This window comes from Chiloscyllium plagiosum, unplaced genomic scaffold (genome assembly GCF_037043375.1).
Source record: "Chiloscyllium plagiosum isolate Xiang-an unplaced genomic scaffold, Cpla_swu_hap1 HiC_scaffold_47, whole genome shotgun sequence".
Lineage (NCBI taxonomy): Eukaryota > Metazoa > Chordata > Chondrichthyes > Orectolobiformes > Hemiscylliidae > Chiloscyllium > Chiloscyllium plagiosum.
Window position 1 is genome coordinate 23,992,588 of NW_028270185.1, and position 23,241 is coordinate 24,015,828.

Sequence of the window (23,241 nt, forward strand, 5' to 3'; positions counted from 1 at the left end):
CTCTGGTTTATTCCCAATGCTAAACTCAAACAAGGGAAAGAATATGAAGATAAAGAAGATAAATCAATGCCTGAAGAGGTGGTTTATTGTTCAGGATTCAGGTTTTTGGACAACTGGAAAGTCTTTTGGGTTAGATAAGATCTTTTCAAAAAGGATGCTCTAACCTGAACTGGAAAGGGTCTAATATCCTAGCAGGGAGATTTGCTCGTTCCATTAAGGGAGACTTTATATTGATCGAGAAGGCGAGTGGTGGAATTCTAAACATTGTAAATAGAAAGATTGATAGGGAAGATGAAACAAGCACATCAGTTAGAAAACAAAGGCAAGTAACTAAAGAACTAAATTGTATTTATTTCAATGCAAGGGCTCTTACAGGTGAGGCTGATGAACTCATGGCATGCTTAATATCATGGGACCTGGACATCATGGCTACAACAGAAACCTGGCTGAAAGTTGGACAAGATTGGTATCTCAACATTTTGGGTTTCAACTGCAACAGAAGGATAAGAACGGAAGCAAGAAAGGAGGGGATGTGGCATTATTAATTAAGTAATACATGAATGCTGTAACTAGAAAAGATATTTCTGAAAAATCATCCAGTGAAAATATATATGTAGAAATTATAAATAAGGAAGGAAAGAACACCTTGATCAGATTGTATTATAGCAGTGAGTTGAGGGCTGTGTAGGTTAAGTTACATTTACCTTTGCATTAACCCTTGGCACAACATCATGGGCCAAAGGGCCTGTTCTGTGCTGTACTTTCCTATAGGCCCTCCAAAAGTAAGAAGGACATTGAGAAATAAATATGTAGGGAGGTCTCAGATATATGTTAGCATAATATGGTTGTAATAATGGTGTTGACTCAAAAAGAAAGTCTTGGACCACGCAAAAAATTTCAATATGAACACTTACTTTATTTCAATGAAGCTGGCAAGAGATCAATAGTCTATAATCCAGTGTATCAATCAAAATATCCCTGGATTGATGAAAGAGACATCTCTGATTTTTAGCAAAAAGGCAGCTTATTTTATAGCCCTTTTGTGCCGAACAATTTTGTATATTTCATTTCCTACAATATAACATTTCTACCTCCAATTAAGTTCTCATAATTAAAATTAGATAATTACTACATTTTAGTCCTGTTCTCATATATTGAAGACAAAGCTATTGATTTAAAATATTTCTTCACCTGGTGCCATTCTCTTGCACCAAAGTAGATAAAGCTAAACATTTATCAGTATTCTATTAATTTGCATTGCCTGGGAAAGCAGAACTACAAGGTCTTACATTCCTTAATTTGTTCTCATGGTCACTGTGACTTCAATTTTAAACTTGTAAGGCAAATTATTATTTCAAGATGGAAGTTGAAAATGGAGGCCATTAACCATTGATTTCCCAATACTTTATCAACGGGAGATTTTAATTTTCCAAACATTGACTGGGGATGCCATAATGTCAAAGGTTTGGATGATGAAGAATTTGTTACATGTGTTCAAGAAAATTTTCTTTATGAATATGCGGATGCTTCGATGATAGAAGGAGCAAAACAAGACCTTCAGTTGGGCAATAAGGCAGTGCAGGTGATTGAAGTAAAAGTGGGGAACAGTTTGGGTTTGTCAATCATAATTCTGTTAGTTTCAAAATAGTTATGGAAAAGGATAAGCTTTCCATAAAAGTTAAAGTTTTAATTGGAGTAAGGCTAATTTTAATGGGATGAGACAAAAACTTTTAAAAGTTGACTGGAGAAGACTGTTCACAAATAAAGGGATGACTGATGAGTGGAAGGCTATCAAGAGTGTGATGGCAAGAGTTCAGAGTTGAGAGATGTTATATTCCAATTGGAGCGAAGGTTAAAGCTGGTAAGACTAAGGAACAATGGTTGAATAAAGATATTGAAGTTCTAATCAAGAATAAACCAGAATCTTATTTTAGATACAGACAACTTGGTTCAATTGAATCTGTCAATCAATATGAAGAGTGCAGTGACATTCTTAAGAAAGAAATCAGGAAGGCAAAGAAGAGTTATGAGACTGCATTAGCAGATAAGGTTAAGGATAATCCAAAGAGATTTTACAAATATGCTAAGGACGAGAGGGTAACTAGAGGAAGGGTAGACTCCTTTAAAGATCAGTGAGATTATCTTTGTGTTGAACCACAGAAGATGGGAGAGATACTAAATTAATATTTTGCATCAGATTCCACTGTGGAGAAAGAAATGGGAATTGAGAAAATGCAGAGAAATTCATTTTGATGGTTTAAAAACAGTAACATTACAGAAGAGGTAGCTTGGGATAAATATAAACATGGATAAATCTTCGGGACCTGATCTAAAGTATGGGAGGTGAGGGAAGAAATTGCAAGACCCCTTGCAGAAATATTTACATCATCTATAACTACAGGTGAGGTGCCCAATGACTGGAGGTTGGTTAATGTGGTAACTTTGTTTCAGAAAGATTGTAAGGAGAATCCAGAGAACTCTCGACCTGTGAGTCTGACTTCAGTTGGGGGTAAATTGTTGGAAGTGATTTTAAAAGATCGGATTTATGGACATTTAAAGAGGCAAAAATCGATTAGGGATAGTCAGCATTGTATTATGTGAGGAAAATTATGACTCACAACCTTGATTGAGAGTTTTGAGGAAATAACCAAAAAGATTGATGGTGGCAGAACAGTAGACTTAAACGTTAGTAAAGCCTTCAACAAGGTTTTGCATGGTAGACTATTAGTACAGTTGGGTCACAAGGGATTCAGGGTCAGCTTGCCAATTGGATACATAATTGGTTTAACAGCAGGTGCTAGAGAATGATGGTGGAGGGTCATTTTTCAGACTGGAGACCTGTTGTCAGCTGTGACCCACAGAGATTGGTTCTGGGTCCCCTTTTGTTTGTGGTTTATATAAATAATTTGGATGAGAATATAGAAGGCATGGTTAGTGAGTTTGTGGACATCCCCAAAATTGGTGGCATAGTAGAAAATGAGGAAGCTTTTCTAAGATTTCAAAGGGATGTTGATCAAATGGGTCGATGGGCTGAATAATGGCAGATGAAGTTCAATCTGAATAAATGTGAGGTATTGCATTTTGGTACAACAAACAAGGAAAGGGCTTGTACAATTAACGGTTGGGCCTGGGATAGTACCGACCAAAACAATGTAACAAAAGAGAAGTACAGCACAGGAACAGACTCTTCGGCTTTCCCAGCCTGTGCCAATCATTGTACCTGAACAACATTAAAGAACAAAACTTTTGCCCTCATTCTGTCAGTATCCCTCTAATCTCTAACTATTCATGTCTCTTAAAAGTCACCATTGTGCCTGCTTCCACCAGTTCATGTGGCAGTGTGTGCCAGGCTCCTATCACTCCCTGTGTGAAATGCTTCCCTCGCACATCTCCTTCAAAGTTGCACCCTCTCACCTTGAACGTGTACCCCCTTGTAATTGAAACTTCAATCTTGGGAAAATGTCTCTGACTATCCACGCTATCTATGCCTCTCAATTTTGTAGACCTCCATCAGGTCTCCTCGCAGCTGCTGTCTTTCCAGTGAAAACAATCCAAGTCTTTTTAACCTTTCCCTATAGCCAATGCCCTCAAGAATAGACAACATCTTGGTGAACCTTCTCTGCATTGTCTCAAAAGCTTCCATGTTCTTCTCATCATGTGGTGATGAAAACTGCACACAGTACTCCAAATATGGGTCGAAAAATGTGGCAATGGCGAAGCACAGCAGGTCTGGCAGAATCCGAGGAGCAGGAGAATCAATGCTGCTTGAACTGCTTGCTTTTCCAGTGTCACATGTTTCGATTCTGATCTCCAGCATCTGCAGTCCTCATTTTCTCCCAAAATCTAAATGTAGCCGAACATGGTTTTAGATGGCTGCAACATGGTTTGCCAACTCCTGTACTCCATGCCCCAAACAATGAAGACAAGCATGCCATCTGCCTTCTGAATCACGTTGCCCCTTGTAGGGAACTGTGGACCTGCATGCCCAGATCCATGTGTATGGTAATGTTCCTAAGTGTTCTGCCATTTACAGGATAATTCACACCAAAGTTTGATCGTCAATGATGCAACACCTTGCATTTGTCCAGAGAATGTGAATTCATGACCTGGCACATACTCACTGTACCATCGCCCTCAAGCCAGATTAACCTTAGCTTGACTGTGAAAGGAGGAAGGTATGCAGCAGCTGAAATGCCATTAAGCATTCATAAAAGGAAGTGTCCAGCTGGTGCAGCCACAAAGTAAGGCTGAACAACGTGACAAAAGAATAAGAAGTAAGTATTAGACAGAACTAAACATCTCGACAACTGAAGACTCAGATTAAAGTTTTTCTGTCCTACTACAATAGGCATGAATAATCCCTGACAAATACACAAATCATTAACTGAGGAGGGTTCAAGACATCTCACATTTGCAATAATGGTCATGTACCATATTATCAGTGCAAAACTTAAGGTTTTAGAATTTGAAACATGTTTCATCCAAATGTTTGGAGGAATGAACCATTTTGGAATTCTTCTGAGGTTCCCAACATTACAAATACGCATCTTCAGCTCATTAGATTCACTCCACCTGAGTATCAAGAAAGTGCTGAAGGTAGTGAATACTGCAAATTTGAGGGACACTGACAATATTCTGATAATAATCCTGATGTGTTACACACCACAACTGGCAATGTCCCTGGCCAAGTCCTTCGAACCCAGCATCAGTTCTGCAATTTATATGGTTGTGTTTAATCTGCTGTTGAGATCTGCTCTGCATAAATAAAAAAAATACCAATCAAACCCAGCCAGAGACTGCCCTATCAATCTAGCCATAATCATTGGTGAAATGATGGAAGAGCTTATGAACAGTATTATCATAGAACATTACAGCACAGTACAGGCCCCTCAGCCCTCGATGTTGTGCTAACCTGTGGAACCAATCTGGAACAATTATTAGACGCTTATTGATGTTCAGTGTGGTTTCCACCAGGGCCACTGAATAAAAAATTATCTGATAACAAAATAATCTGAACTACAGCCTTGAGTTGAGAGTCACTGCCTTTGACGTTGAGGCCACACTTGACACAAATAGGAAGCTCATTATATCTGGAATCAATTAGAATTGGAGAAAATCTCTCCATTTGTTGCCGTCAAAGACCACATAAACCAAGATGCTTATGGTTCTTCTAGCTCCTAGATATCACCATAGAAACATCTCAGAATAATGCCCAGGAGCAGGACATCTTCAGCTGCTCGTCAAAGGTTTTTTTTTGCCTATCACAAGGTCAGAACTGGATCTATTTGCTTATTGACTTCCGCAAGTCCACAAACTTGTGCACATTCTCCAAGACACTACTCAGAATTGTGATGGAATTCCAGTTCTGGCTGGGATGAGTGCAGCTTCCCCCACTTTCAAGAATTTAATGCCATTCAAAGCAAAATAGTTGGCTTGATTGGTGCCACAACTGTAAATGATCACCATCTTCAGCACTGATGAACAATAGTAACAGTATATTTCATACAGAAGATGAGTAGTAGAAATTCTACAAGGTTCTTTCTCAGCACTTTAAACACACATCAGAGTATCATGTGGAAAGACATTGGAAAATGCTGCTGACAAGATCCCATCCAAGGAAATGACCATATTGGCACAGAAATATAATGCCATTTCTTGCCATCGCTGTGCAAACTCCTGCAGATTCCTGGCTTACGTCTTTGTGGGAGTGTCAATACCAAATTAGCTGCATTATCTCAAGAAAACAGCTCACAATCTCTGAATAAGATGAATTAGGGTTGAGCATTAAAAGTCCCCTCTTGAGTTAATCCCCCTTGCTGAATCAATAAAAAAGTTTTTTTCAGAAATAAAAACTCAATATTTTGTTGAAATGTTTCACTTTAAGAAGGTAGCCCACACCCTAATGTTTCTAGCTGCTTGAAGAAGATTTAAGGTGAATATTCCAGGTGCGACACAGCTGGTCAAACCATTTCGTTTTAAACAAAACAGAATTTAGTTACGCATGAACAAAAGAAAACTGAATTGAGAATAACATAACTATTTGAAAACCCAAACAACACAAAAACGCAACTTAACAAAGAACTGTTCTGACTACCTGCAACATCCCATAAACATACCCCTTGACAAAGAGGTAAATTCAAACACAGGTCCTTTCCGGAGAGAGATGTCAGAGAAGGAGAGGATCATCATGGAGCTGTTTCTTTGGGTCCCCAGCTGAACCCAAAACCAAACTAGAAAATTCCCTGAACATGGAGAGCTGGCCAATCCCATTTCATTGTTGTTGTTGTGTCACATGGACTGCTATCTCATTAGAAAGAAGCGACTGGTGGTGATTCAACCTGAGGGCCACCAGACCTCAGACGAGGGAAGAGGTTGAGAAGGAAAGTCCTTTATGGTAACCTTAAACAGGTGATGGGAACTGAACCCATGCTGTGGGCATCACACTGTTCTACAAAACATGGATCCAGCCAAACGAGCTAAACTAATTCCCCATCTCATTGTACAAGTGTTTTTTTAGGAAAGAAAACCTTTTCTGATTGTTGACTTAGAAAGCATCTGTTACCATTATTAAAGTAGCCAGTTCAGACATTTTGGCGCCTCTGCCTTTGTGACCACTCTCGGTAAACAACCAAGGACAGAATAAACTTGTTAAAGGAACAGCGTAATCACACACATTGGAGAAACTCAGCAGATCTGACAGTATCAGTGGAGAGAGAAACAGAGTTAACGGACCCAGTCTTGACTGACTTTCTTTCAAAAGAGACAACAGAAGATATTTTTATGCCACATGAGAGAATAATAATGGAATGTGAATGCTTGCTGCATTGCCATAGCGACTATATCAGATGATGAATGAGGGTTAATGTGAGATTTAGTTAAGGCTTAAAAGCAGGCAGTTAGACCACCATTTGTCAAGGGATTGTCCAGGGAAGTGAACAAGAGAATGAATGTACTGCATTTTGTTGAGTACAAGTAGGCATAGTTTGTATCTTTTCCATCCGTCTATGAAGAATACAAGTACTTATATTCATACACGTAATTTCCAGTACATCCAACTGCACTGCAAGATCAGCTAGACCAGTTAAATACTTTGGTTGCCAGCACTCTTTCATGCACTCAGGATTATTTAGCAGATGTTCATCATTCTGAAATCTCACCCAATATTGGTCACTGAGTTTTGAGCTTTTCAGCTGATCACAGCCAACTTCCTGTGTGTCACAAAGATCCAGAGAGAAATGCTGTTTGAAATAATTGAATTAATATCTGATACATAATAACAATTAAAGTGCTAAGGGCAATTTTTGGTACAAGGTCTGAGACAGTCGGTCCTGAAATTGTCAGGTTTCCATGTATTTGAAACTATTCAGAGCACTCTGAACATTTTTAGAGAGGGGAAAATAGCATTTGTTTTTGCTCAGTACTGCATTCAACAGATTTATTTGTTAAAATGCTATGAGTTAAGTCACACTAAATGATATGATATCACAAAGCACTGTGCTGCATTAATCAGTCAAATATTGCAGTCAATATTGGGATGTATAAAGTTTCTGTAATTCATCAGTTCGTGTTAATGATTAAAATGGGATGATGGTAGTGTGCATATTCAGTGCATAAAAATCGTCAGTGTTCAGTTGGATCTAGTGGAGGCGAATATCAGTGCTGTAGTTTCATTAATAGTTTAATAAGTACTTTGCATCAGTCTTCACAGTGGAAGACATGAGTAATATCCCAACAATTAAAGGGAGTCAGGGGGCTGAGTTGAGTATGGTTGCCTTTACAAAAGAGAAAGTGCTAGACAGCTAAAAGGTCTTAAAATTGATAAATCTCCTGGCCCCGATGGGCTACACCCTAGAGTTCTGAGGGAGGTGGCTGAGGAAATAGCGGAGGCGTTGGTTGAGATCTTTCAAAAGTCACTGGAGTCAGGGAAAGTCCCGGATGATTGGAAGATCGCTGTTGTAACCCCCTTGTTCAAGAAAGAATCAAGGCAAAAGATGGAAAATTATAGGCCAATTAGCCTAACCTCGGTTGTTGGTAAAATTTAGAATCCATCATTAAGGATGAGGTTTCTAAATTCTTGGAAGAGCAGGGTCGGATTAGAACAAGTCAACATGGATTTAGTAAGGGGAGGTCGTGCCTGACAAACCTGTTGGAGTTCTTTGAAGAGGTGACAAGTAGGTTAGACCAGGGAAACCCAGTGGATGTGGTCTACCTAGACTTCCAAAAAGCCTTTGATAAGGTGCCACACGGGTGGCTGCTGAGCAAGGTGAGGGCCCATGGTGTTCAAGGTGAGCTATTGGTATGGATTGAGGATTGGCTGTCTGACAGAAGGCAAAGAGTTGGGATAAGAGGTTCTTTTTCGGAATGGCAGCCGGTGACAAGCGGTGTCCCGCAGGGTTCAGTGTTGGGGCTGCAGCTGTTCACATTGTATATTACTGATCTGGATGAAGGGACTGGGGGCATTCTAGTGAAGTTTGCCGATGATACAAAGTTAGATGGACAGGCAGGTAGTACTGAGGAAGTGGGGAGGCTGCAGAAGGATCTAGGCAGTTTGGAAGAGTGGTCCAGGAAATGGCTGATGGAATTCAATGTGAGCAAATGCAAGGTCTTGCACTTTGGAAAAAAGAATACAAGCATGGACTACTTTCTAAACGGTGAGAAAATTCGTAAAAGCCAAAGTACAGAGGGATCTGGGAGTGCTAGTTGAGGATTCTCTATAGGTAAACATGCAGGTTGAGTCCGTGATTAAGAAAGCGAATGCAATGTTGTCAGTTATCTCAAGAGGGTTGGAATATAAAAGCACCGTTGTGCTACTGAGACTTTAAAAAGCTCTGGTTAGGCCCCATTTGGAGTACTGTGTCCAGTTTTGGTCCCCACACCTCAGGAAGGATATACTGGCACTGAAGCGTGTCCAGCGGCGATTCACACGGATGATCCCTGCAATGGTAGGTTTAACATATGAGGAACGGCTTAGGATCCTGGGATTGTATTCATTGGAGTTTAGAAGAATAAGGGGAGATCTGATAGAAACTTACAAGATAATACATGGCTTGGAGAGGGTGGACGCTAGGAAATTGTTTCCGTTAGGCGAGGAGACCAGGACTCGTGGATACAGCCTTAGAATTAGAGGGGGTAAATTTAGAACAGAAATGCAGAGACATTTCTTCAGCCAGAGAGTAGTGGGCCTGTGGAATTCATTGCCGCAGAGTGCAGTGGAGGCTGGCACGCTAAATGTCTTCAAGGCAGAAATTGATAAATTCTTGATGTCACAAGGAATTAACGGCTACGGGGAGAGTGCGGGTAAGTGGAGTTGAAATGCCCATCAGCCATGATTGAATGGCGGAGTGGACTCGATGGGCCAAATGGCCTTACTTCCGCTCCTATGTCTTATGGTCTTATCTGCACACGTTGGGGTAGCACTGATAGTGCTTCAGTATTATGCGGGAGTTAGTCAAGTATTACAGGATGTACATTCAGGTCTTCAATTTTCCGTTTCTCTGAACAGTTTTGGACAATATCGAATGCTTGTGATCCTTCAAATTGTTGAATGCACGTTTGGTGTAAAACATTGTAAAGTGAACATGTTTGTTCAGTGACTGTAATCAATTCCAGTCTCCATGGGCTGGGGCTTCCTCAGCAGGATAAAACCTCTGTCGCTTCCTGGTAGTTGCACACACTCTCTGGAGTCCCGACCGATGACTAAAGTGGAGAATCTCCTGATTGTGAAAGAATGAACTGGACTCTGATCTTCCAAATAGAAGATGTTCTTTATGATATCCAAAAGATGTACTACCCCCTACTCGCCACTATTTCAATTCCAAGTAAGCCTCAGTATTCAAATATCCATTATATGAACAATATATTGATGGTATTCTGCTTGCCATTCTGTGGATGTTATGAAATACATGGTATACCTGGTAGTACATGCAGTTTTTAAAATTAGTTTTCTTTTAAATCTATGCAGAAATCTTCATATTCAATTTTGTCTTTTAATATTTTTAAAACATATCACACTTCTGATTACTTTATCAGCTAACCTCGGTTTGGATTTCCATATCAATAGAATGCACTGTTTATTGAGATTCAACACATGTAGTGAGTATGTACAGGGAACATGTGTATGCTGAAAGTTGAATAGTTTATTTGAAGACTAAAGCCAGTGTTTGACACAATTAGTTTTCCAGTGATTATTAGTGCACTAAGATTTATAACATTTCACTTTCATTATTCAAATATTCATAAGTGACTGTTGAAATGCTTGGTATTAATCACACACTAACTAAATTATCTGCAAGCTCACACAACTATAGAATCTACCAGCAATGACGAAGACACTGATCCTGTGACTGGATTATTAAGACTACTATCTGAAACTCAAAATAAATAGTGTGCTTCAACCTTGATGCAGAATCTCTATCGTCTGTTAGTATTTACAAAAAAAAAGGTATTGCACACACGTTTTCCAGGACTTTCAGAGAATCTGTGGAGAACGTGTATTTTTAGAACAACAATATGAATTTATCTACATTGTAGTGGTTCGAGAAGATGACTTACAGTTGCCTTTGTAAGTGCAATTAGATGTTGGAAATATATGCAAACTAATCTAGTGGAGCAATAGAAAGAACTGAATTACTATATTGCTAATATTACTAATATATTTACTAGAGTAGCAACAACACTTACATTTCTCCCTGGAAGTCTGCAGATTTATATTGAACTCATGCAGTTTGGAAAATTTACAAATATTCTGGGCATCGTATTACACTGTACACATAATGTTTAGGACATTTTCTTTTGCAAAAATCACCAGTGCATTTGAATAATTACTCAAAATCTTTGGAGGATGTCAATCTTTAAATGCATGTCATTGAGTCTTCCAAAGTTTGCTGTGTACACAGTGCTTCCATTGTCTTGTTACTTAGGATTAATGCTTCAGTATTACCACAGAATATTTGGATCAACCCACTATCTCCAGAAATATCAGGATTTATTTAGAGTTTATGGAAACATTTTGCATTGTGCTATTATGAACAATCTCTAAGAGTGCTTCAGTATTTGCACCTGACACATAAACTGTTGGTCTTTACAGGATGTTTCTAAATGTTTACATCCATTTACATTATATTGCTCAGTGAATTTGACCAGTAATGACAGAAGGTCATTTTCATGCATGTGCAATGAACCTCACTAGAACTTTAGCTGTAAATAATGTGACAGATTAAAGTCGAGGTGAAGATCAAAACATGATATTCATGCATTCCAAATTTCAAGTTGTTAATGAACACCTTGCAGCATTTTTCATGTGTCTGAAATAAATGTAACTGACATTAATTGGAGAAACCATTCAACCTAACAAAGTGTGCAGAGACTAGTATCAGCATTTACACCGATTTGAGTCTGGATATTTTGTGAAATGTGCAAATACTGCACATTCTGTGTACAGAATCAAACTTCTCAGCCAAGTTTTCCTCGATAGCTTGCTGTAAATAGGGACAAGCAGATACAATGAAAAGATTGAACAGAAGTGATGTATTTTAAAATATTTTTCTTCTGTTAATTACATTTATTTTTGCATTGTTTAGCCACAATGTAGGCTTCAGTTAAAAGTTGTCTCAAATGGGAAGGCTTTGCATGAGTATAAAGTTAACATCCTAAATTTGGATCAAAAAGGAAACACCTTGGTACGGGAGAAGTTTATGAATTTCTAAAGGACTGGATAGGATTCTGGGCTTTAAATATAGAGAAATAGAAAACAAAATTGAAAGCTTATTAACCAGACTAGGGGGAATTGCTTCTGAAAAATACCTAATTCAGTGATGACTGTCATTATAATCAGATGGCACACCTTTGGAGAGATATCTGTAAGTTCTTTGCAAGTGATCAAACACATGACAAGTAGCAACAGAGCAGAAAAAGTTTTTTTTTTCTACTGGTGACCAAGGTGATACTGAAAGGATGCTGTTTCAGGGATAATAACAAGGTTGACAATGGACAACACAAACAAGGGAACTGCTCTCACATTACAGAGAGAAGCTGGTGGTGGTTTCACTGCATCTTGGGCATTGGAAGACATTGAGAAAGAGGGAGCTTCATGGTAAACACAGCCAGTCTCAGAACTGAACAAGCACTGTTAGCATCACTGTTAGCATCATCCATGCACCCAACTGATCTAACCGCTGCTGACAACATGTAGGAGAGAGAGGGGTATCTGTGGTGCAGATCTTTTACTCATAGCTTGTAATCACAACCTGAGAAGACAAGGAGAACCAGTTTAATGGTTCTTTCTAAAAGACAATTATCTTGAAGGTCACAAGTAAAGCAGTGAGATTAGGACTGACTATATCTGTTAAAAGTGGTCAAAATGCATGATTTCACTAGCTCTTCATCAATCTTCGGTGTTTTGTTTTATTGTTCAAGTGCTAATAATCTTTTGCCTATTTATATGACAGTTAACATCCTGATGGTGGTGATCATTTCATGGAGCAACTGTGGTCTTTCCAGATGTGTCACTTCCTACCGAGTGGCCATGGCAGCAGTTGATCTCCTGGTGGCCATATTTGATCTAATTTTGAGGCAGATTCCAATTACATATTGGAGACAGTTTACCGTTCTTTGGCATGTCCACATTTGTAATATCCATGCTGTCTTGCTTTATGCCAGCACAGATTGTTCTGTGTGGCTCACTATCAGTTTCACCTTTGATAGATTTGTGGCAATTTGTTGTCAGAAGCAGAAAATCAAGTATTGCACACGAAAAAAACCTGCAATTATTATCATTGGAATAGTAACCATGTCCAGCTGCTTCAAAAATATTTTCTGGTATTTTTTGTTCCAAAGCGTCTACACATTACCAATGCCCCATGGTTCTGCTATGCAAGATGGTGGGTTCTGTACTCAAAGCTGTGGATTGTTGTAGAACTGCTTCATTATATTCTGAACTCTTCTGTGCCATTTGCCACAATACTGCTGCTTAATGCCTTGATTGTTAGGTGTATTTTATTGGCCAGCAGAGCACGCAGAAGAATCCGGAGTGACAGCAGTGGAGGAAGCCCCAGAGATCCAGAGTTGCAGAACAGAAGAAAATCCATTATTTTATTGTGTGCTATCTCTGGGAATTTCATCCTCTTACGGGCAATATTTATGTTATATTACATGTAGCGTCGTATGTTACATTTGGGATATCGGTACGTATATCTACCGCCTTTTGTACGAGAGCTCGGATTGATGCTTCAGCTCCTGAGTTGTTGCACAAATACTTGTATATATGCAGTGACCCAGAATAAACTCAGAATACAGATAACAAATGCATTAATGTATCCTTTTGCTGTACTGTTCAAATATATTAAATTTACAAAATAATGGATTTTCTTGCCTGCAAGTACATGGGTTTTCTTTTGTCTGATCTGCTGAGGTTTGATGCACATGGGTGAGTTGTTTATATGTTTGGTTTTTAAATTGGGATGTTCCAGGTTCCCAGTCCATTCCTGGCCCGTCATAAGAATTTCTTATCTAAGAACAAGGCATCTCTCAAATGCAACAATATAGAAATCTTGAATTTTCTTTCTCATAGAGGTTACATATTCCAAAACACGGTTCTGAAGCAAATTCGAAGCATTATTTATGAAGTCCTGGTCAATCTACATTCTTCAAATCAACATTGCAATCATGTTTTGTGGGTTAAAATACAACAACGCCATGCTTCGAATATGTTCCACTGGTTGTGAACCACTGTGTTGACACTTTGGAAGTGAATAGTGCCATATAAACCTTTACCATCTATGATCTGTGGAATGTGTTTTCTGCTGACTGTATCACTATCTCTTCAACTAAAACACAAACATGGAGATTTATGACTTCTAATGTAGGAGTCTGAATTTATAATAAAAATTAATCTGGGGGAGTTCTGTAATAATGAAACAGCCATTAGCCTCTGTGTGACGTTTCCGATGAGTAGGCCAGCGTGAATATTTTCTGGGCTCAGTCAAAATGTTGTCACCTTGATGTTTTATTTACATTTTACAAGTGACTGGGTGTTTCTTCCGCAGCACGACTCACAGCATATGCACACTTTGCCAGCATTGACTAATGCTGGAAAGTGGGTTAATGCATGAGACGCAGAGAATGACTTAGCAGTTAAAAGGGATAAAAGGCAGGTCAACTAAACTGATCACCTACATTTCCGCACTTAACACTCATAGAGTCATAGAGATGTACAGCATGGAAACAGACCATTCGGTCCAACCCGTCCATGCCGACCAGATATCCCAACCCTATCTAGTCCCACCTGCCAGTGACCGGCCCATATCCCTCCAAACCCTTCCTATTCATATACCCATCCAAATGCCTCTTAAATGTTGCAATTGTACCAGCCTCCACCACATCATCTAGCAGCTCATTCCATACACATACCGCCCTCTGTGTGAAAACGTTGCCCTTTAGGTCTCTTTTATATCTTTCCCCTCTCACCCTAAACCTATGCCCTCTAGTTCTTGACTCCATGATTCCAGGGAAAATACTTTGTCTATTTATCCTATCCATGCCTCTCATAATTTTTTAAACCTCTATAAGGTCACCCCTCAGCCTCCGACGCTCCAAGGAAAACAGCCTCTCCCTGTAGCTCAGATCCTCCAACCCCGGCAACATCCTTGTAAATCTTTTCTGAACCCTTTCAAGTTTCAAAACATCTTTCCAATAGAAAGGAGACCAGAATTGCACACAATATTCCAACAGTGGCCTAACCAATGTCCTATACAGCTGGAACATGACCTCTCAACTCCTGTACTCAATACTCTGACCAATAAAGGAAAGCATACCAACCTCCTTCTTTGCTATCCTATCTACCTGCAACTCCACTTTCAAGGAGCTATGAACCTGCACTCCAAGGTGCAGGTTCAGCAACACTCCCTAGGAACTTACCATTAAGTGTATAAGTCCTCCTAAGATTTGCTTTCCCAAAATGCAGCACCTCACATTTATCTGAATTAAACTCCATCTGCCACTTCTCAGCCCATTGGCCCATCTGGTCAAGATCCTGTTGTAATTTGAGGTAACCCTCTTCGCTGTCCACTACACCTCCAATTTTGGTGTCATCTGCAAATGTACTAACTATACCTCTTATGCTCACATCCAAATCACTTATGTAAATGACAAAAAGTAGAGGGCCCAGCACCGATCCTTGTAGCACTCCACTGGTCACAGGCCTCCAGTTTGAAAAACAACCCTCCACCACCACCCTCTGTCTTCTACCTTTGAGCCAGTTCTGTATCCAAATGGCTAGTTCTCCCTGTATTCCATGAGATCTAACCTTGCTCATCAGTTTCCCATGGGGAACCTTGTCGAATGCCTTACTGAAGTCCATATAGATCACATCTACTGCTCTGCCCTCATCAATCTTCTTTGTTACGTCTTCAAAGTACTCAATCAAGTTTGTGAGTAATGATTTCCCACACACAAAGCCATGTTGACTATCCCAAATCTGTCCTTGCCTTTCCAAACACATGTACATCCTGTCCCTCAGAATTCCCTCCAACAACTTGCCCACCACTGAGGTCAGGCTCACCGGTCTATAGTTCCCTGGCTTGTCTTTACCGCCCTTCTTAAACAGTGGCACCATGTTTGCCAACCTCCAGTCTTCCGGCACCTCACCTGTGACTATCGACGATACAAATATCTCAGCAAGAGGCCCAGCAATCACTTCTCCAGCTTCCTACAGAGTTCTCAGGTACACCTGATCAGGTCCTGGGGATTTATCCACCTTTAACCGTTTCAAGACATCCAGCACTTCCTCCTTTGTAATCTGGACATTTTGCAAGATGTCACCATCTATTTCCCTACTGTCTATATCTTCCATATCCTTTTCCACAGTAAATATTGATGCAAAATATTCATTTAGTATTCAATTGCGAATTGCACGGGATTCCTTTGTGAAAATATGAATCGGCTTCTGGCGTTCAGTTACACTTAGAGTGTACAGTGGCGCCAAGATAATGCACTTGTACTGACAAAATTGCGCTGCAGGGTCTCCTTCAGGAATGCTGCAATTGCCGTTAGCTCTACCCAATCATCTTGCGCTCTCCTCTTTTGTCCCAGTCTTGTGGTGAGGCAAACGGTAGCTCTCCAGTGATACCAATACATCGCAAGGTTGCAATCCTCATTTCTCACACACTCTCACAGCATTTGTATATACACCTTATGTATCCCCACAAGGGGTTACACAACAGTTCTTCTGAGTTGTAGATGGGGAAAAGTGTTGTGACACAAATAGCAGTTGCGGCACCACTGCTGGCCACAACTTACACTGATCATTCCGACATCGGTAACATCACCATTTTCCAAACTTTGTGAATGACAATGACTGATGCCAATGCAAATAAATGTTAATAGGAACTTGAGCAGAGGACCAGAAGAGAAGGAACTCCACCGACTGAAATTAATGCAGAGAAATGTCTGGTGAGGAATATCATTTTCAAACAACCTAAAAGAGTGCATGTTCTGCACGCAGTCACACGATTAACTGCAAAGAGAATGGTGGACGATTGATGTTTGTTGTTCACAATGTGACAAGCGCAGGAATATTGCAACCAGACAACAAAGTATGATTGCACGCTGTGAGAGAATGTGAGAAGAGAGGATTTCAATCTTGTGATGTATTGGTATCAGTTCTGCGTCACTAGTTGCAAGTCAGCACAAAATGGCATTTTAGCTGAAAGTTGAGAGCAAATTCTGACTTCCTGATTTTTTTCTGCGTAAACGTATGCGTGCAAGATAATATAATACATGCTGCATTTATACATAGCAAAGGGCTTGTGCTACTTCTTGAAGATTTCGTGTTCCCTTGTATTTCTAAACAATAAATTTTCCCCCGAGGCAAGAAAGTGGTTGTTGTACTGTATTGCAGTCTCTGCTAAATCCTCACATCAATGCGGACAGTTATTTTGTTTAGTCAACAGGACACTGTTATTGAACGTTCGATTAATTGTAAGTTTAATAATTGTTTTGATTGGAGCATTGTGAAAACGAAGCACACAGACAGGGATTGCTTTTAAAATGCAGATCCAGATGTAAACTGGAAGTCAAGGCAGAATTCAGGAGAGCAAATTCGGTTCCGGATTGGGGACAGTGGAGACGGATGTGTTGGGGGAGGAGGAGTTGGGGGGGAGGGGGGCGGATGTTGGTGGGAGGGTCATTTTGGTGGGTTTTTGCTAATGTTGGTCTCGGGAATAGGCTATCTGGCACATAAGGACAGGAGCCAATTTGAAACCAGAAGGCATTGAGTTGGAATTACAGGCGGAAACTCGGATGTCCAGAAAGCATGTGGGTTCATAGAAGATGAGAATGAGGAATGCGAATAATGCTTATCAGCCTGTATTAAGGGCTTCTCAGTTGAATGAGAGACTTAGCTTGCAATGCAGCAGCCAGGAAAACACTTCTGACTCGGAGGGGTATGTAGGCACGTCTAGAAACTGGAATATTGCAGGGGAGATGGATGGATAAAGAATGGAGAGATGGATGGATAGCATCAAGACTGAAAGACAACAGAAATATTGCTTCAAATATTGGACTGACAGGCAACCGGTACTGGAGTTATTCATAGAATTCACTAAGAATTTGGTAGCAGTAATTCACACTAGCATAAGGAAATAGATTCTGGATCAGTGGTGCTGGAAGAGCACAGCAATTCAGGCAGCATCCGACGAGCAGCAAAATCGACGTTTCGGGCAAAAGCCCTTCATCAGGAATAAAGGCAGAGAGCCTGAAGCATGGAGAGATAAGCTAGAGGAGGGTGGGGAGAAAGCTCCCCACCCCCACCCTCCTCTAGCTTATCTCTCCATGCTTCAGGCTCTCTGCCTTTATTCCTGATGAAGGGCTTTTGCCCAAAAAGTCGATTTTGCTGCTCGTCGGATGCTGCCTGAACTGCTGTGCTCTTCCAGCACCATTGATCCAGAATCTGGTTTCCAGCATCTGCAGTCATTGTTTTTACCTCATAAGGAAATAGACTCCAGCCTTTTCTTGGAATCAAATCACAGAGATCTACCAGTGTGATATGTATCTCAGTGCTTCAGTAATTGGCCAGGGTCATGATGCACAGCTATATGTTCACTCTTGTGCATATTAGATTAGATTAGATTACATTACAGTGTGGATACAGGCCCTTCGGCCCAACAAGTCCACACCGACCCGCCGAAGCGAAACGCACCCCATACCCCTACATTTACCCCTTACCTAACACTACGGGCAATTTAGCATGGCCAATTCACCTGACCCTGCACATCTTTTGGACTGTGGGAGGAAACCGGAGCACCCGGAGGAAACCCACGCAGACACGGGGAGAACGTGCAAACTCCACACAGTCAGTCGCCTGAGGCGGGAATTGAACCCGGGTCTCAGGCGCTGTGAGGCAGCAGTGCTAACCACTGTGCCACCGTGCCGCCTATATGAAATAGCATTAAAGATATTTCCACAATGGCGTTGTCCCTGTCAATTTCCATGGATAAGCCACAGCCTGTTCTCGCTCCTTTTATTGCCCAGGATGGTACTCTGGGTGTTAGCCCCTTTCTCCAGACCTCTGATTGCCAGGTTGAAATCTTATTTGCCCAGCAGTCCTAAAGGAAATGGCTGCTTTGGCCAGAGTTACATACATATTGGGTTTGGGGTTCATTTGTGGCAGTCTGTTCTTCTAGGAGCAGGGGTCTTATATGGAGGGGGAGATTTTCTGGGGCTGTGTGGTGTATTCCTGCCCCCATTTGTGAGATTACATTGCTAAATATATTTAAGGATAATCCAAAGAGATTCTACAAATACATTAAGCGCAAGAGGCTAACTAGACAGGCATAGGGCCCTTTACAGATCAAGGACATTGTCTTTGTGTTTAACTCTCCCTGGGAGTTGGGAGAGATACTAAATCAAGAAATATTTATATCATGTGTAACTACAGGTGAGGTGGGTGACTAACATTGTATCTTTGTTAAAGAAAGGTTGGAAGGAGAATCCAGAGAACTCTTGACCTGTGAGTCTGACTTCAGTTGGGGGCAAATTGTTGGAGATGATTTTAAAAGATCGGATTTCTGGACATTGAGAGAGGCAAAAATTGATTAGAGATAGTCAGCATGGTTTTATGTGAGGAAACGTATGACTCGCAAACTTGGTTAAGTTTTTTAAGGAAATAACTAGATAGATCAATGAGGGCAGAGTAGTAGACGTCACTTGGACTTTATTAAAGTGTTCAATCAGGGTTCTGCGTTGAAGGCTAATTAGTACATTTAGCTCACATAGGATTCAGGCTAAGCTTGCCTTTTGAATACATAATTAATTTAACAGCATGTGATAAAGAGTGATGGTGGAGGGTCACTTTTTGGACTGGAGACCTGTCACCAGCTGTGATCCAAAGGGACGGGTTCTGGGTCCCCTTTTGTTTGTGATTTATTTAAGTGATTTGGATGAGAATATAGACGGCATGATTAGTGAGTTTGTGGACATCACCAACATTGGTGGCATAGTAGACAATGAAGAAGTTTTCTAAGATCCCAAAGGGATGTTGATTAAATGGGTCAATGGGCTGAATAATGGCAGGTACAGTTCAATCTGAATAAATGTGAGGTATTGCATTTTGGTACAAAAAACAAGGAAAGTGCTTGTACAATTAGCAGTCGGGTCTGGGATAGTACAGACCAAAACAAAATAACAAAAGAGAAGAATAGCACAGGAACAGGCCCTTCAGCTCTCCAAGCCTGCGCCAATCATTGTGCCCGAAGCGCACTAAAGAACAAAACTTCTACCCTCATTCAATATCCCTCTAATCCCTCAATATTCATGTAACCTTCCAGATGCCTCTTAAAAGTAACCATTGTGCGCACTTCCACTAGCTCGTCTGGCAGTGTTTACCGGGCTCCTACTGCTCTCAGTGTGAAACTTTTCCCTCGCACATCTCCTTCAAAGTTGGCCCATCCCACCTTGAACCTGTGCCCCCTTGTAATTGAAACTTTAATACTGGAAAAAAGTCTCTGACTATCCACTCTAACTATGCCTCTCATAATTGTGTAGACCTCTATCAGGTCTCCTCTCAGCTGCGGTCTTTCCAGTGAAGACAATCTTAGTCGTTTTTAACCGTTCCTCACAGCCAATCTCCTCGAGACCAGGCAACAACTTTGTTGAATCTTCTTTGCACTCTCTCCAAAGCTTCCATGTCCTTTTGATAATGTGGCGATGAAAACTAAACACAGTTCTCCAAATGCGACCTAACATGGTGTTAGATGACTGCAACATGGTTTGACGACTCCTGTACCCCATGTTGTCTGCCTTCTTAACCTTGGCAACCTGTGTTGCTCCTTTTAGGGAACCTGCGTGTCCAAATCCAAGTGTATGGTAATGTTCCTAAGTGTTCTGCCATTTACAGGATAACTCACACCAAAGTTTGATCCTCCAAGATGCAACACCCTACATTTGTCGGGAAAATGTGAATTCATGACCTGACACATGCCCATGTACTATTGCCCCCAAGCTGAACCAACCTTAGTTCGATTATGAAAGGAGGAACGCATGTAGCTGCTGAAATACGATTAAGTATTCCTAAAATGAAGTGTCCAGCTGGTGCAGCCACAAATTAAGGCCAAATAGTGTGACAACAAGAAGAAGGAGTATGTATTTGACAGAACTAAACATCCTGACAACTGGACGCTCAGATCAAAATTTTTCTGTCCTGCCACAAAAGGCATGGATAATCCCTGACAAATACACAGATCATTGACTGAGGAGGATCCAAGACATCTCACATTTGTAATAATGGTCATGTCCCATGTTATCAGTTTAAAGCTTAAGGCTTTAGAATTTGAATTCCATATGTCTGGAGAAAGGATCCGTCTTGGAATTCTTCTGAGGTTCCCAACATTGCAAACGTTTGCCTTCGGCTCATTAGATTCGCTCCATCTGAGTATCAAGAATGTGCTGATTTTGTTCGTGTGTAAATAAATTCTGTTTTGTTTAAAACTGAGTGGTTTGACCAGCTGTGTACTCAGGACTGCAAATTTAAGGGACACTGACAATATTCTGATAATTACCCTGATGTGTTACACACCACAACTGGCCATCTCCCTGGTCAAGTCCTTCAAACCAAGTGATTAGTGCTGCAACTGTAAATGATCACCACCTCCAGTACTGATGAACAATAGTAACAGTATGTTTCATACACAAGATGAGTGGAAGAAAATCTCCAAAGTTCCTTCTCAGCACTTTAAGAGCACACTCAAGTTTCACTTGGAAAGAAAGTGCAATGGGCATGGGAAAATGCTGCCTATAAGATCCATTCCAAGGCAATCACCATCTTGAAGGAGAAATATAATACCGTTTCTTGCTGACTTTGTGCAAACTCCTGCAAATCCCTGCCTTACAGCTTTGCCTATACCAAATTAGCTGCATTGTCTCAAGAAGACAGCTCATGATATCTGAATGAGACTATTTATAGTTGAACATTAAAAACTCCCTATCGAGTTCATCCCCCATCCTGAATCAATTAAAAAGCTTATTTCAGAAATAAAAAAACTCGATATTTTGTTGAAACGTTTCACTTTAGGAAGGTAGACCAGACCCTAATGTTTATAGCTGATTGAAGACGATTGAAGGTGAATTTCCAGGTGCGACACAGCTGGTCAAACCACTCGGTTTTAAACAAAACAGAATTTATTTACATACGAACAAAGAAAACCGAATTGACGATAACATAACTACTTGAAAAGCCAACCGACAAAAAAATGTAACTTAATGAAGAACTGTTCTGATTTCCTGCAACATCCCATAAACACACCCCTTGGCAAAGAGGTAAATTCAAACACAGGTTCTTCCCGGAGAGGGATGTCAGAGAAAGAGACCTTCTGTATGGAGCTGTCTCTTTGTGTCCCCAGCTGAACCCAAAACCAAAGTAGGAAATCCCTGAACTGGGAGAAATGGCTGCTCCCATCTCATTGTTGCTGTGTGACAATGCTGTTCCTTTTTTCTAAAAGCTGTTCCTTTTCTCAAGGATATTGTGTCCTTGGTTTTTCTCAGAGGGGTCGTAAACAGACTGGGCTCCAAATCGACTGGTTTGGTACAACAATAAAAGGGTATTGAGAGGCCTTTTTGTTCATACATAAACAGATGAGACTTTAGGCTAAAGATTTTATGTTTTTAGAAGAGACCTGTATCATGAAAGGGGAGTGGCCCGTCCTGGAAACTGAAGTTAAGTTCCAGTCAGTTCAACAGTGCACTGGGTGGAAACAGGCTGCTGAACTCTCTCTCCTTCTGCCCCTCTAACTTCGACCTGTAAGCCTTTGTTTCATTTTTATTGTGTTTAAGGGGTTTGTTTATTGGGACTGTTGTGCATAGTTAAGTCTAAATTGGATAGACTGAGTTCTGTAGGTGTTATTTATTCTGTTCTTTGTGTTGCATTCTGCAATTTTGAGAATAAATGTTTGTCTGTTTTAAAGCCTAGTAGTCAATTGAGCTAACTTACTCTGGGTAATTTTCAGTGTACACTTACCAAAACAAATAGCAAACTTTAGGTCTAAGCTGCCTGCTGAAAAATGTTTTGACTGGTCTGGTCTAGTCCATAACATTGTTGTGTCGCCTTATTCTTACCAGACCATAGGGGCTGCTCTCTTACTGGCTACTAGACCTCAGGTGACAGAAGAGGTTGAGAAGGAAAGTAGTTCATGGTAACCTCAAACCGGTGATGAGAATTGAGCCCATGCTATTAGTACTACACTGTTCTGTAAGCCATTGATCCAGCCAACTGAGCTAAACCAATTCCCCATCTCATTATACAAGTGTTTCACTAAAAGTACAAAGCTAAAATCTTTTCTGATTGTTGACTTAGGCAGCATCTGTTGGCCATTATTAAACTAGCCAATTACATTTTGGCATCTCTGCCTTTGTGACCCATCTTGAAAAACAACACTGGACAGAATAACCTTGTTAAAGGAGCACCACATTGGAGAGACTCATCAGGTCTGATACCATCAGTGCAGAGAGAAACAGTATTAATGTTCCCAGTCCTGCATGATTTTCCTTCATAAGAGACAATAGAGAATAATATTTATATCACGTGAGAGAATGATAATGGAATGTGAATGGTTGCTGTGGTGAATATATCAGATGATGAATGAGGGTTAATGTTTATTTGAGGCTTAAAAGCCGACAGTTAGACCACCATTTGTCAAGGGATTGTCCTGGGAAATGAGCAAGAGAATGAATGCACTGCATTTTGTTGAGTGAAAG